The sequence below is a fragment of the Podarcis gaigeae genome, assembly GCF_964106915.1.
Source record: "Podarcis gaigeae genome assembly, chromosome: 7".
Classification (NCBI taxonomy): Eukaryota; Metazoa; Chordata; class Lepidosauria; order Squamata; family Lacertidae; genus Podarcis; species Podarcis gaigeae.
This window is the reverse complement of record NC_139683.1, coordinates 67480987-67487147: the sequence shown is the minus strand read 5'-3', so window position 1 is coordinate 67487147 and position 6161 is coordinate 67480987. Positions and strand designations below refer to the sequence as shown.

The 6161-nt window shown below is 43.5% G+C and overlaps 1 long non-coding RNA gene across 1 annotated transcript; it reads left to right on the top strand.

Annotated features, from left to right (window-relative positions):
- Positions 1-2376: 2376 nt before the first annotated feature.
- On the top strand, positions 2377-5887 carry LOC310848421. The gene is made up of 3 exons (XR_014566351.1): positions 2377-2967; positions 4302-4350; positions 5443-5887. It is a non-coding gene; the product is annotated as an uncharacterized lncRNA (long non-coding RNA).
- The last annotated feature ends 274 nt before the right edge of the window (positions 5888-6161 follow it).

The following is a 6161-nucleotide window of genomic DNA, read 5'->3' as shown; positions in this document are numbered from 1 at the left end:
GAGAGTTGATTGTTTCAGCAGGCTCCAAAGATCTTAAGCTTGAATAGAAGTTACACACTTAACTGATAGAGGCTGGGTACAAATCACTGCATAACTCAACTCAAAACTGGTTCAAATCAGACTGAGATGCTGGGAAAATATATTGTGGCTCACCGTTCAAAGGGATAATTCACACTTACAGGTTACAATTATTGATGCATTAGTTACTTAGGACTTACTTCCACACTATTCCTAGTAATGCTTATGCAGTTTTTCTCACATTTTCTTATGATCCACACCAGTTACTCATTAACTGAGAATTTAATCACTGCTATGGTAATACAATCATACAGAATACCTTAACCACAAGTGGCTGGGAGTTGCATTTAAAAAAAAAAATGTTTGATATTGTTATGTTTTTAGATACTGTGTAAGCCACACAGAGTGGCTGGGTTTCCCCAGCCAGATGGGTGGGGTATAAATAATGATGATGTTGCTGTTAAAGCAGCTTAGGAGCATCCAAACAGCAATAGCTACTGTACCTTACAATCTAGAGTAAGTGGAAAGTATCTGAGCTTCCAAAAAGGCACAGAGGCATGATTTCAGCTACAAAGCTGGCCCTGCTGGAAAGCTACTGAGTGCAATAGCTCTTTATGTCATTCTGCTCATACTTATCACATTGCTAAACTACTGAAAATTTTGCATAGTGAAAACCTTTTGGTCTAAGTGATCTACTCAGATGATTAACATTGTGGGACCACCACTAAACAGTAACTTGAGTAACCTACCATGTGGCTGGCTGTATGAATTGGGCCCAAATCAATGAATAGTTGTTGCATGTCCTAGACAGGGAATAAATGCCTCATTTCATGTTTGCGTGCAAAAATTGCTCCCACGCAAATCAATAAGTGAGGTAGTTGTTAATGATGACTTCACTGTCCTTAAGCTTCATGAATAAGTGATCTGGTGCAGCATACTGGTTAAGAGCATGAGCTGTGACTTGGAATTCCATGGTTTACATTGGTGGTAAAATCACTAGGTGGTTTACGCCAAGCCCTGATCTTGCAACTTGAATTGTTGTTAGCATCTGTCTGTCTCAAGAGACAAGTGTGCCTCCAGGGGTGAAATCAAACCACTGCAGCACCGAAGTGATCTCAGGATGCAATCCTGGGCAGTGTGTATGGAGGCGCTAGCCAGAGAACAAGACCCCCTCCCCTCTTAGCCTTGCTGGTGTAATCCAAAGGAAAGCAGAGTGATATGTTTGGCACCAGCTTGGCTGCAGGAGTTGCCAGAAGGAGGCACCATCCAGCCATCATTGGGACTCCACTTCAGATTTGTGTAAGGTTAATTCCTTAGCTTTTCCTTCTCCCGAAGATATCCCACAAGGCAGCAGAGGTTTAGAATGAGAGTTTTCTTTCTGGATGAGCTCCCTTCCCAGGTTGACAAGCCCCATCTGCCCCTCACTTACCTCTACAGCACGTGCAGAAATATAGTCTATATGGTGAGGTCAATATGGGACGTGGGTGGCGCTGTGGGTTAAACCACAGAGCCTAGGGTTTGCTGATGAGAAGGTCGGCGGTTCGAATCCCCGCGACGGGCTGAGCTCCCGTTGCTCGGTCCCTGCTCCTGCCAACCCAGCAGTTTGAAAGTGTGTCAAAGTGCAAGTAGATAAATAGGCACCGCTCCGGCGGGGAGGTAAATGGCGTTTCCGTGTTCTGCTCTGGTTCGCCAGAAAGCGGCTTAGTCATGCTGGCCACATGACCCAGAAGCTGTACGCCGGCTGCCTCGGACAATAAAGCAAGATGAGCGCCGCAACCCCAGAGTCGTCTGCGACTGGACCTAACGGTCAGGAGTCCCTTTACCTTTTTATGGTGAGGATACTAGCCAGCAAACACATTTGTGGTAAGTTTTGGGGGGGTTATATGCTGAAATCATCCAGACCCTTAGGAAAAGCATTATATAAATTCAAGTGCTCCGCTATCAGCCCAAAGGCAGCTAACCACACTACCCTATTTATTCCTGCTCATGAAGGAATGGGTTTCCAAAACCCAAAACTGACTGTGCAGGCAGTTTGAAACTGCACCAAAATCCCTATTTTCCTTAGCTAAAATCCATTAACTTGAGCTCTGAGCTCAATGCATAAACAAAAGCCCGGCTGTATAGACAAGAGCTCAGAGCCCTCTCCTTTATCAGTTGTGACGGCAACTATGGCCTTCACTGTACCAGTAGTAGAACAGAACAGAGAGAAACACGTCAGAACTTTATCTTATGTGCTGACCACAAAATACGCACAAGACCAATGTCCGGGGGAAATGCCAAAAGCGTGTTCCTGGAGATCATGACCTCTTCCCAGATAAGAGTAGGAAGAGGAAGATCCTTTTATGGTTGAGAGTACCAGAGCAGGAACATATGTGATGTCAACCTGCATATACAAGCTGACGTACCTCGGGAAGGGGGAGAGGATGCCTGGAGGATATATATACTGCATGAAACTTGTCATTTCTTTGGACTTGCTGTGGACTCACCACGCAAGTGCCTTCTGCTATCCGGAGAGCAGAATAAACTCTTTGAACCAACTCGGTGTCATTTTGACTTCCTCCCTCCTGTCCCGGAGCAACACACACCCAATCGGTGAACTCCAATAAGGCTACACTCAGTCATCAGTAGATGGGCAATCTCAATGGAGTATGCTCTGCTTAGCCTTGTGCATGCCCAGGGTTGCTCAATTTATGGTGAAAAATGATCCTGCAGACGTATCAAACAGCTACTGCCATTCAGACTGGATTGGAGGTACAGTCTAACTCTGCAATTGGAGAAGAGACCCCATGCAACTTGGTTTGTCCCTTGCTGTCAGCCATTTAGACACTGGAGGATTGGGCAAGAGAATTATAAAAGAGAAGCTACCTTGAAGTACCTGTAAGTCTGAAAAGAATCAGGAGACTCATCTGAGCTTTGCTTGTGATTTCCACCTGTGACAGGTGTTTCCAGGTAAGCATGCATGGTTGCAGGAGTTCACTCCTTTTCACCTGACCATCCTCTCTGGATAAAGCTATGAGTTTCCCCACTCAGGTTCTCACACTGGACATTTGTAGGTGTATCAGAAGTACCCTGATGTTTTACTGCAAACTTGAGGTCTATAAAAAGAAGGTACTAAGACTCCTGACTGCAGCTTTTGTTATATACTTCCTTATGATGGCAGTGGTTTGCTAAGCTAAATATGCTCCAAGGTGGTCTGTTGCAAGACAGTTTGGCACCTGGAGAAGAGAGCAAAGTCTGCAAGCCAAGATTTTACACACTCTTGACGACATTATCCCAAATGTAAGGTCAGGACTGCTTAACGTGAGTGGTGTAGCTGAATGACTTGTGATCTTAAAATCTAGGTGAATGAACGACTATGTAAAGTCTTCTACAACAGAACTGACGATTCACTGTGCTAGAGAAGAAATTAAAAAGTAAAGAAAAATTAGTTTCTTCTGTTAGATTCACAAAATGTCTAGGGGTATGCATCCCCCCAGAAAAAAAAAGCACTGAAAGTATATATGACTGGGCTGCACAAGAGCTAATAGGCTTGCTCTGGAAGGAAGCAAACTAAATGTTAGTAATGCTCAGCTGCACTCCTGCAAGTTCAAACTACTAGTGATTGGAAAAACCTGAAGCTGTAGCTAATGATGTTTCAGGTGCAATTACAAAGGCTTGACACTGGTTTTAAAATGGTGGGGGAGCACAACTTTGGAATAGAAGGCCAGTAGTGGTTTGTGGTAAGTAAATGCGTACACATGGTGGTTGTTTTTTGAAATATATTGCAGTTCTTTATTGCTGTTTTCTATGTGTTTACATGTGTGCTGGGAACTGTAGGGTCAGGGGGTTTGAATGCAGGGTCTTCCAGAGCGGTAGGGTGGGAATGGAAGTGCGGTGCTCTAATCTCAGTATGGCAGAGAAGGAGAAGCTATGAAAGATCTCTCCCTCCTTTCCTAGTTGTGTCATTCTACTGTCTTCGTTTTGCCATGGTGCTATAGATAGCATGGTTTCATTCCTCTAGTGCAGGGCACAGAAATCAAATCGCTCTTGAAGGCCACTTACCTTTCTTAGAATAATGCCACATTCATTAGCTGAAAGAGGGGTTTATGTCAGTTTTAGAGGTTTTTTATGCTTCATAAGCAATGTATGAATTCTGTAAAGTAAATCTGCTTTAAAATAATTATATGAAGTCCCTTTTTTCCCCTCTACCCCAAAGTGTACTCTCTGCATCACTGTAGCTTTCTCAGAGTTGTATTCAGTGTTAGTAGACCCATGGAAATTACCAATTTGGTTCCTATTTTTAGGGGTCAACTGTAAGAAGAACTTAGCTGGACACAACCTTCGGAAAGCAAGGTAGGTACTGAAACATGTCTGGTTGTTTAAATGGATGCAGTGTTAATTACCAATGCATTTTACCTGGAAGCAAAAGCGCAGTTAAAAAGCCAGCAGGCTTGAAATGTCCTGTGCCAGTGTTCCTTACAGTTCCATTCTTGTTTTGATAGCCAGAATCACTGGCCAGTTCATCCCACTCAGTAACCTGTGTGTGTTTACTGTATATGCAAATATATTTGTGTGTGGACTCAGCTACATTAGTAAAAAAACCAAAAACATTTTGACTGTTATAAACATGCAACACCAGATGGCGCCAGAGAGCAAAAGAAAATTCTCTGTGATTTTTACATAGCTTTTTTTTTCTTTTGTTATACCAATTTAATTTCCTATGGTTCTCTGCCCCCCCCAAGTGTGTAGATTCATCGTGTGTGTGTGTGTGTGTGTGTGTGTGTGTGTGTGTGTTTGGTTGGCATCCATCTGTCTGGAGAGACAATGGCATGAGCCTCTGGGGGTGAAGTCAAAGCGCTGCATTAGCAGCAGCCATGATGCAGATAACTATTATTTGGGCAGGGACCCAAATAGAACTTAAACTAGAAAGGTCTGTACTACATTTTCACCCTTTCCAGGATAGCTTGTAATATCCCCCCACCCCCAAAAAGTTGGTGAGTGGGAGTTGTTTAAGAGAATCCTTCTGTACCAAGAAATGCGTGCATGGGGTGAATCAGTCTTTGGTAGTGGTGCTGCGGATAGGACACAGAAACTGTGGGAGAAAGTTAGCAGAGATGGAGAACCAATTGACTGAAGAAGTGGAGGAAATGACTTGAACAGAGACGTTCAGATGAGGGGAGAGGTGGATGTAAGGGAAACACAAAGTTACAGCAGTCCTAGAGAAATGGTACTGTTAGATCTGTGAATTCAGATGGTGCTCCTCTGGTGTTCAGCTTTGGCCCTCAGACACTATGTACGGGGCTGAGCAGAACCTCTGAGCTTTTGTGGCTCCTGATTTTCCAAAAGTGTTGTTTGCACCTCCTTTCTCATATCTCGAGAACTTGAATATTGTACTTTACCTCGCTTAGAAGCCACACTGAAGCCCAATTGTTATTTTCTCAATAGAAAACAAAGTCGGAGGGGCTGAGTCCAATCCTGAGGCGGAGAGATGTTTTTTCCTTTGGTGAGGGGAGCTCTGGGCTTGGCGACTCGTGGCGTGCAGCGGATTGTGGCAAGACAAGTTCACAGCAAACACAAGCCTGATTTTCATGACAAATATGGCAACTTGATTTTGCTTGGTGGGGCTCTGTTTTGTGTCTCCATTTGGAGCTATGTTGTAACACAAACAGGGATAGAATGGAATTTGTCTCCGGTTGGTCGAATTACCCCAAAAGAATGGAGAGAGGAGTAGAGATGCTGGGTTAAGTCCTCTGCTGAAAAGTTGGGAGCAGCCATGGGTTCGCTGGAGCTTTTATTGGAATATACTAATACTATGCCTATAGAGGGCACAATTATCTGTGATTTAATAAATGCATTTAAACATTAAAAAAAAGAAAGAAAAGAAAAGAAAGTCCTCTTTATTGCCCATTCTTCAATCTAGCTTTCCCTTTGAACTCACACTGTTTTGATTCCATTGTCTCCAAGAAAACATACTGCAATATTAGCTGTGCATTTTCCTTTATTTTGCTTGTCTTGCTTCTCTTTGATAGCTGGTTATCTCGTAACACGCTGAGTGTATTGCTGCTCTGAAGGCGAGGAAAGCCCCTTGATTCCTGCAAAATTAATTCTGCTCAGAAATGTGCTTCTTTTATGCTCCACACAAACCTGGTGGTGTTTGTTTGAAC